At 35.5% G+C, this 9,890-nt stretch overlaps 1 long non-coding RNA gene across 3 annotated transcripts; it reads right to left on the bottom strand.

Moving 5' to 3' along the window:
* Positions 1–3,586: 3,586 nt before the first annotated feature.
* LOC110817206 (uncharacterized) lies at positions 3,587–6,420 on the bottom strand. Of its 3 annotated transcripts, XR_015814151.1 has the most exons (5): positions 6,140–6,420; positions 5,368–5,762; positions 4,947–5,295; positions 4,319–4,618; positions 3,587–4,238 (listed from the first exon to the last, which is right to left on the bottom strand). It is a non-coding gene; the product is annotated as an uncharacterized LOC110817206 (long non-coding RNA). The 3 variants fall into 3 exon arrangements; XR_015814152.1 differs by having other exon boundaries at positions 4,328–4,618; positions 5,368–6,420; XR_015814150.1 differs by having other exon boundaries at positions 5,368–6,419.
* Between the last annotated feature and the right edge of the window lie 3,470 nt (positions 6,421–9,890).

Below are 9,890 nucleotides of genomic sequence, written 5' to 3'. Positions count from 1 at the left end.
GTCTTTGGTCTAGCAACTTAAGGGATTAGAGTAATAAAGGTCTTGTTAATCTCAGCAAGTAACTATTCGGCATGAAAGATACCCTTGACCATTGCGCAAACCGACTCGCTTACAATCTCCCATTGGTTCTGGAAGAATTCCACGTGAAGGTTATCCACTATAGGGAACTTCAACAGGTGCATGCTAAATAAAGCGTCATAAATTTTATGGTTCGTTATCTTAAAGTCTAACTGAGTAACCATAGTAGCTGTCAACTTTGGGAACAAGCCTCTAACAGGATAATGTGGTATGGATCTCTCTTTAGCCGTATAAAAGTGCTCAAAAAAGGTGGAGGCCATTATCCGAAGTTGGCCTTCATCGGTACTCCAATCACCATCCTCATCCTTAAACATACTAATTTTGTTCTTTTTCCTTCTAGAGATGGTTTGAGCATGAAAGTATTTTGTGTTCCTGTCCCCTAGAGAAATCCAATTACATCGAGATTTTTACATTCAGAGCATCTTTTCGTGCAGTAACACCCCCTCTAGTTCCTCTTTCAAGGATTTCTCCAGCTCTTAGAGCCTAACAAAGTGGTGTCTTGCTAGGAAGATGTGTTTTCTCTTAGTGATATGGTCAAACACATTTTTATTCTAGTGCTACATAGTCTCACTAAAATTACTAATGTTCTTTGGATATGAAGATAGTTCTGCCAATTTTTCCTGACCAAGTTAGGGAAATCGGGGTGGGATAGCCACGCAACTAAAAACTGAAAGGGCTTGGAGTCCTTATTGTGAGTGTGATAGGTGTAAGGAATAATCAAGAGAGGTGTATGATCAGATTGCACTTTTAGAAGGTGGTGAAAAATGGCCTCCGAAAATTGGTTTAACCATCTCTAGTTACAGATAACTCTATCAAACCGTTGAAAAAGGGTTCCACATCGCCATGTAATGTTAGGTCCTATATAATCAAGTTGTTGTAAGGAATTGACATCAATGAAGCGGTTAAAGAGAGTGCAACCTTTAGACCATTTAGCCACCCCCCTTTTCGGTCATCCAAATCCAAGATGGCATTGAAATACCCAACAAGGAGCCAAGGGCAATCCATGTGATGCCCAATAATGGTGAGCTCCTCCCAAAGGTCTTTACGTTTATGAGGATTTGGGCTCCCATAGAAAATAGAGAGGGAGAAATCCTCCCGACCATCATTCTTGCTAATCTTGGAATGGATAAACTAACGGTGATTGTAGTCCACATTAACCTGGATAGACTCTTTCCACATCATCCAAATATCCCCTGAAAATCCAACTGCCTCAACTCAGTGAGAGTAGTCGAATCCCAAGTTCTTGATCACTTTATCTGCTTTCTCGTATGCCGTTCTAGGATCCAACAACGCAACCAAGGTACGATTGTGGATATTGATAAACGACTTTAGGACACGCCGTAGACTAGCTTTGACTGCACCCTGAAAATTCCACACAAGAAATAAACAATCCATAGGGTAAGGATAAGAGAACAGAGGAGCTGATGCTCAAAAGAAAGATTATGTTTGCTCCTTCTGAAGGGCATCAACAGCGCTTGAAACGAGGCTTATATCCTTATTGACAAGTTCTTGAATTTTAGACATAAGGGGGTTGATCGTAGTGGAAGTAGTGGATGTAAGTGTTTTGTCCTCTTTTTTTACATTGACTTATTTTTTAAAGGTCTTATTAATTTTTATGTCTTTACTGATACCAAATCTATCTGGTGGTTTGACTACCGGCCTGAGGCCATCTCTCAAGGAGATTGTTGGTGGCATGGAGCTATAGAAGGAGGATCGATTGAGTTCATGGTCTTGGTCTACCTTATCTTTAATTATTATAATGGTATTCTTTGAAGGTTCCAGCGTAGTAGTACCCTGACTTATTATAAACTTCTTATTGTAAGTTATTCTTGCGCCACGCACCAAGGGGCCATAATTTTCATTTAGCATTGCCACATTATCTTGTTCACTCGGACCTGTGCTTCCACTCTTGACTTGCTCAATCTCTGTCTTAGCATTTTTCTTGCACTAGTCTTTAAGGTGTCCATATACTCTGTAGTTGAAGCATATAGTAGGCAATCCTTCATATTCCACTCTTTGTAGGCGCCCATCCAGCATGAATTTATAAATGAGTGCTTTGATCAGATCAATTCCAACCGCAAATCGAGCAAACTTGCCTCGTTCAGCGGATTTAGTATTATAGTCAATGCGAAATACCTTCTCTATCACCCTGGAGATAGCTCTAAGCATACTTTTATGGTAATAATGGATGGGGAGGCCAGAAAATCGCACACAGACCACTATATTAGTGATATTAGGATTTGTAGTAGAGAAACTGGGGGACCAAGGATACACCGTGAGGTAATGACCATATATAACCCATGGACCATCTTTAAGAACGTGCAAGTAGTCCTCTGTCGAGTGGAACTTGACCATGTAGTAATCATTATCTAGGTCAATTAGGTGTAATCGATCAGTAGGCTTCTACAGGCTATGAAGTTTTACCCATAGTGCTTTACACCCAATCGGCTTCCCAAGCAGTCGAATAATCATTGCAAGTTTCATATTTTGCGTTAGGAGGTTATGCACTTTATTTGAAAAATTGATTCTCAGTATTCCATTCTCCATGTCAAACTTTAACATCTCCGTCCCTGATCTCAATTTCATCTCGATTGTTAGCAGCCTGATGACTATTGATGAGTTCATCTCTAAATGAGAGTTTCACATTCGATGCTTCCTGCGGCAAAGGAGATTTTCCAATGTGTGTGGTTTACAGTTTCTCGTCTGTAATTTGCCTAAGGTTCATCGCCTCTCCGCCCATTCCATAGGAAGCATGCCCAATCACAGCATCAACTATAGTTTCATCTTCAACATTCAACTTTTTCACACCAGACCAGAGCAAGGTTGGGGGCGCCGGTTGGGTCACACCAGAATAGATGAGAGTCGCCTCTGTTGCCGGCTTACCTTCAACTAGTGTTGGCTCCATCATCGGCTCGTCCTCCGCGACCATCCTCTGGATCACGCTCGAGCATGCTGGTCGATTCGCGCCAGAAACTTCCACTGTCCCTGTTTTGCGAGTATTTGAATTTGATTCTTCTTTTCTAGTGTGAAACTCGACTCAAATGATTTAGATTCATAAGGATTAGGGAATTACAAATTTTTAATGTTTTAAATTCATAGGGATTAAAGAATTACAGATTTGTTTGGAACAAACAAATTTTTTTTATTAATTTTATTGATATATGTATAATTAGTCTAATTATAAAATGATTAGAGTTTGATTTCGAAAAGATTAAAATTCAATTTCAAATGAATTAAAGCCCAAATTTGTAATATGTTTCAATGTTAAATAAATTTTATTTTAGACATAAATTTTAATTATTTCATAATTGAACTGAAAATACATTTACATAAAGTCTAAAAAAATAGTTAATTGTTTTCCAAGCATACCCAAAATGTTAATAATAAAAAATTCTGTCCATACCCATTGTAGCTGTTATTAAAATCACATAATATTTTTACTATAAATTAGCAATTAAATAATACTTTATTATAAATAACAACTTGAACTTTGATCAATCTAGTAATTAACATTAAAAAAATTTAGCACTTCAAAGAGAACTCATAAGTTACTCTCAAAGTGTTTTGTAGTTTTGAGGAGTGTAATGGTAAAACTAAACATTGCAAACTTGCAGCTCCCGATGAGCTGCTTCCCATAGACTCACATTTAATTTCTGGACAACTAGAACAAATCCTCTCATTCTTTCCATAAGTTAATCCAGAGACTTGCTTTTCAGGCCACCCTAAAATGATTACCAGGAACTCTCATGCACTAAAATGGAAGAATCACTTTTCTATGTTCCAGCTATCAATAATCATGACCGGCCCCAGTTCTAGTCATTGTATGTTTTCTTCTCTCTAATGAATGAAGGGTCACATTCACAATAGTTATAATTTTCTATAAAGAACTTCATTCATACAGAGACCATGCAACAGAGCTAACTGTCTTGGATAAATCTGTCTACCTTTCTAAATAAATGACAAAAAGCTCAGCTATTGTTATTTATGTCTTCCCTCACAAATGATTCCTATATTATTTTGTACTGTTAATAAAATAAAACCAGCAGGAACAAGCGTTTTTCTGATTGTAGATAACGTTTTTTCATATGCGATGCTGCTACAAGACCTGGAGGTTGTACAGCAGCCACTGTTGTAGAACCAGTCTCACTCATGCTTCAGCTCTGGTTATAGAAATACATGTGTGACATGCAAGAATCTTGGAGATCCAACTATTTATATGTAATGAAAAAATTATGTATACCTGGCTTACCACAGTGATCTCTGCAGATTCCGGATAATATCATTTTGGCAAATCACCATGAGCACTAGATTCCCTACCAGATCAAAGCAGTATTGGTTGATTACCTATGAGCAGTGCTGCTGGAAAAGACAGTAGTTTGATTCACTTTGTAGGCAATTATACGGTCAAATAGTACGGGTGTGGCTGTCACTATATTTCCCTTTGTCTGGTCAACCTATTTCGGTTCCCTTATTCTTACCAAGTATCTTCAGAAATTGTATTCTCTGCCGTGGTTGTGGTTCTATATACTTCAAGTGCATCCTGCAAAATTATCAAGTTTGTATGTGTATTATCACAGAACTCTTCCAATGCTGCAAAAAGATATAATTGAAGACACACATAAGGTCTTCTTCAGTTTAGTTCCCATTCAATTTCAATTTTATTCCTTCACTTAGTTACTAGTCTAAACTTAATAGTTACAATTGTATTATAATTTTCATATTTGAACCACCTCCACTTTCATCTTGAATTCCCCGGGATAGTTAAAGCATAAAAAATCCTGATTAGTAAGATTAATTAATCAACTGAGGGAATAAGATAGAATTGAATAGAAATTGGACCAGACAATAAGATAAGGGTATAAACCTACCTAAGCATGTTCTAAGACAATATTCAGTGTTAGCTTTTCAATATTTTCATGCGTTTGTATTTCATCCCTTCTTTCAACCTCAAAATTAGATGATACTTAATTCTTTTCTGTCCAAAACATGGATGTCTTGGGGTCTTCCTTCGACTCCTGACAAGAGAGTTCACCATTAACAACAACTCTAACACTCGAGTCACTTCCAGCTCCACTTTCCTTCTCAAGTACATTGGATTCTATCTCATCGCCTTGATCTGTTAGCTGATTTCCTCTTGCTAATGCTTCTTCAGTTCTGCTCTTCTCTTCTTGTCTTTGTCGTCTTCTCCTTGCTTCTCGCTCCTTCAACTGCTTGAATCTAGTGCAATTATCACTGAGTTAGAACTATAACAAAAATAGAAGATAATTGTAAAGAATGTAAACTGCTAACCTTTTACCAGGACAAAGACCCTTCTGGAGTCAAATGTTCTTCTAGACTTCTTCTGGGTGTTTGATCCAGATACAGGCTTCTGCACTTGGACTTCTTCCTTAGCAATATCACCAGTAAATTGCATAACTGGATTCTTGGCACCCCCTAACTTCTGAAGCAATACTTGTTGTATGGTTCTCAATATATTATTTGTGAGCCTATATAAGCACGACTAATTATGTACCGAAACTTGGACTAACAACAGAAAGGCACCTCAAAAAACAGCAGTTGAAGGGCTCACTATCTGCTCCCCAGTAAAGGCTAAGATCAGAAAGAACAGAAATAGCAAAATAACCGATCATCAGAGGAAAGAACTTTGTTAGTGCTTGTGAACTCTTCAGATTTGGATCATTACTCTGAAAAATAAAAAAAATGTCACCTGATGAATAATGAATTGGAGTTCAGCCAAAATCAGTAGCATACACAGAGAGAAGGAGAAAGCGGAAAACATTGATGAAGATGAAATGAAAATCAATGAAAAGAATCAAAATCCAAAGGTTTCAAAATTTCCCCGCTTATGGATCCCAAACTGCATAACTGACAACTGTTTTTTGTGCAAATAATGTAAGTCCATACGATACCTGACTTCATCAAATGACAACCTTCAACTTGACTTTAAGATCTTGAAAGGAGATAGTTCGTGATTGTCTTTTTAATAAAAGAAGAGTTCACCAAGATCACAGAACTCAGTTTGAATGTACATAGAGAAATATACAACTAGGCAGCAACTTACCTGTGATGACTGCATAATCTGGACGGAAATGTACTGCAAGACAACCAGCAACACGGGCAAAATAATATATGCCAAGGTATCCAACCATCCAAGGGGGGAGGATGACCATCCTGAAAGAATATTTAAATGACAGATGAAAACGTCATGCAATTTATTGACCAGAAATCTACCTTATTGGTTGATGATAAGTAACAAGTCACCAAACTTCATTAACAATTCAGGTTATCTTAAGATTCCTCTGCATCTGATATATCAAAATACAATGTCTAAGCTCCGTGGACAGTGGTGACATCTTCTAGAATGTCCAATCAACATACCTTAATTTCAACTCCAAGCTTCTGAGACCTTTTAACTATTTGTGATGTGAGCATGGACATGGATTAAGTTGACAGAAATGATATCTCAATGCCAAGTGGGTCTATTATAAGGGAGAGAGTTAAAAGATTACAATAAGTCCTTTAATTTTTTATCCAAGCGTGGATCAATGAGTAAAATAAGCTTGAATTCATTAAAGAAGTCCAAGGAAAGAAGACAACAAGCTACTAATCCAATGGTATAATAGTATATACTATTTACCTCAAGTGCAAGAGAAAAATAAGTAAGAAAAGAGAAAAATTCTGTAAGACATGAAAAAATAAATTCTCATAGAATTTTATTTCCTAATAATGTGGGAAATCTTCACAATTAAAAATCAGCCAAAAGAAAAAATTGTTCCTAAATTACAAATTATCTTGAGAAAGAGGAAAAACTTCTTAAATGTCAAATCTTGCAGAACAAGAAAATACTTGAGAAAAATGAAAATATCTTGACAGAATTTCTTTCTCTAAATCAGCCATAATTAATTAAGATATTTTATATTCAAAAAGTTTTTCTCATAGAGAAATCATATATACCCTATTTTACTTATAATCTTCTTAATTTTTACTAGTTTTTTATTTTATTTTATATTTAATTTCTTATATAATTTCTACTATTAATTAGAATATTATTTTTTTGTCTTATTATTCGTATGATCCATACTATAAATAGCCTTTCAAGTCAGAGTTATAATTCATTCAAAATTTTCATCTTATCAATAAAATTAAGATATCATTGTTTTAAACTTTCAACTTTACAAGAGTGAATGAGTGTATTTTCGACTGATTTGTTGTATTAAAAATTAGAATTACTTATCAAGGTAAGTCTCATAATATCTTTTCAAATTTTAGTTTTTGTTTATTTTCTATTTATCTTGATTTTCAATCCACTATTGAGTGGGGTTAAATATAGAGGATTTATTTAAAATTTTGAATTTCTGGTTGCTGATGTATATGCGGGGTTTTGAATTCCGTTGTTGATCCCAGATTCTACATTAATTTGCTTTATGTGTAATTAAGAAACTAGACATTCAAACACTTTTCCTTTCGTTCATCTCAAAATCCCAACTCAAAGATTCTGATCCAAAGGGCAACCTAGTATACTTTTACAGGCTTGTTGAGAAAGTATCATGGGTGGTAAGTATTCTTGATTATAAATCACATCATCAGTGGACATATAAACTAAAATAAAGATAGGACACTGAAAGTGAGTTTATACGGAATTGTTATTGTTAATGTATTAAGATTTTTCTTAGAAATATTTAGATATTTTCTATTTTGCAAGTACAAAGTACTATGTATATGTATGGCGCTGCATATTTTTAACAGTAAAATATGAACATAATATTTTGCAGTAGGTGGTGTTATGATTTCCTTCCATAATTTAGGGAAGTTATTTACTTAGGTAAGAAATCTTCATATATATATATGTATATATATCACTCTTTTGTATATGGGAAAAAAACAATCAATGAAAATTCACATTTTTTGCTATCCTTGTGTTATTTTTCTACTATTTCTATTTTCTGTCAAATGGTATCAGAGCCTTCTTCTTGAAGGATCTGTGCAAGGTGATTTTGAATGTTAGTAAGGTGAGAGTTCAAACACCTTGCAAAGTAATTGCTACATGGCTTCATCAAAATTTTTAGGTACTGGTCCTCCATTATTTAATGGAGAGAATTACCAGATTTGGGCAATAAAATGAAAGCTTATTTAAAAGCTTTAAACTTGTGGGAAGCAGTTGAAGATGGAGGAGATCCTACGCCACTCGGACCAGACCCAACATTGGCTCAAATTAAAAATCATGAAGAGCAGAAAGCCAAGAAACCAAGGGCCCTAACCTGTCTGCATTCAGCTTTGTCTGAAACTATATTTTTAAGTGTGATGACTTGTGAAACACCTAAGGAGATATGAGACAAACTGAATGAAGAATATGAAGGGAGTGAAAGGGTGAGATCGGGGAAGCTTCTCACTTTAAAAAGGAAGTTTGAGATGCTAAGAATGAAATAGGGCGAGTCTGTTAAAGAATATGCAGCAAAGTTATAAGAAATTGTTAATAAAATCAAGTTATATGGAGAAGCATTTCCAGATTTCAAAATAGTTGAAAAATTTTTGATAAGTCTTCCTGCAAGGTTTGAGCCTAAGATTTCTGCTATAGAGGAATCATGTGGTCTTAATGTCCTCTCTGTTGCAGAACTTATAAGCAAATTGCATGCTCAAGAACAAAGATCAAACCTAAGAGAAGATGAAGCTGTCGAAGGTGCATTTCAAGCTAGGCAGAAATGGAGACATCAAGGAAAGCAGCATAAGAAGGGAGGTACTGAGAAAGGGAAGGGTGCTGAAACTTTAAAAGATCAGGGAAAGAGAAATAAGTTCCATCCATGCAGCATCTGTCAAAGAACAAATCATCTTGAGAAAGATTGTAAGTTCAAAAATAAATCAAATATTGTAAGAAGCTGGGGCACATAGAAAAGAATTGTTGGGCCAAGAAAAATCAAGCAAACAACAAAGAGCAGCCTTCACAATATGCAAATTACACTGACGAGCAGGAGGAGGAAACTTCAAAACTATTTATGGTCTCTCAATCCTCTCTTGACACTTGCAATAACACTTGGTATGTGGATAGTGGTTGTACAAGTCACATGGCAAATGAGGACAACATGTTCTGCGAACTTGATAGAACAGTCAATACACAGGTCAAACTTGGAAATAGACAAGTGGTTGAAGGTCAAGGCAAAGGTACTGTTGCTGTTCAGTCTCCAAAAGGTACCAAATATATTCAAAATGTTCTTTACATACCAAGCTTGACACAAAATCTTCTGAGTGTTGCACAAATGATTTCTAATGGGTATTCTCTGATTTTTAAAAATCAAAGTTGCTGCATATTTTATCAAAATAATCACTTGATTGTTGAAGTAAAAATGATTGATAAATGTTTTATGCTGAAGTAGAATTTAGTCCTCGATAGTACTCTTTATAGTAAATGTGATGAAACATTGTTGTCGCATAAGAGATATGGACATTTCAATCTTGTATCATTGAAACAAATGCAATCTCAACAATTAACTAGAGATTTTCAAAGATGAAAAGAATCAGATTTTGTATGTGGTGTATGTCAGCTTGGAAAATCTCATAGGCAGCCGTTTCCTTCAAATTCTAAATAGAGAGCAAGAGAAAAACTCGAATTAGTGCACACAGATGTGTGTGGACCTATGAGTATTGATTCTTTCAACAAGAACAAATACTTCATGCTCTTCATCGATGATTGTGCTAGAATGACTTGGATCTATTTCTTAAGAAGTAAGGAGCAAGTATTTGATGTGTTTAAAAGATTTAAAGCTATGGTTGAGCTGCAAAGTGGGTGTAGACTGAAAGCTATCAGATCAGATAATGGT

The sequence above is a fragment of the Carica papaya genome, chromosome 8 (genome assembly GCF_054855325.1).
Source record: "Carica papaya isolate Zhongbai chromosome 8, ASM5485532v1, whole genome shotgun sequence".
Taxonomy (NCBI): domain Eukaryota; kingdom Viridiplantae; phylum Streptophyta; class Magnoliopsida; order Brassicales; family Caricaceae; genus Carica; species Carica papaya.
This window is presented reverse-complemented; position numbering and strand designations above follow the sequence as displayed.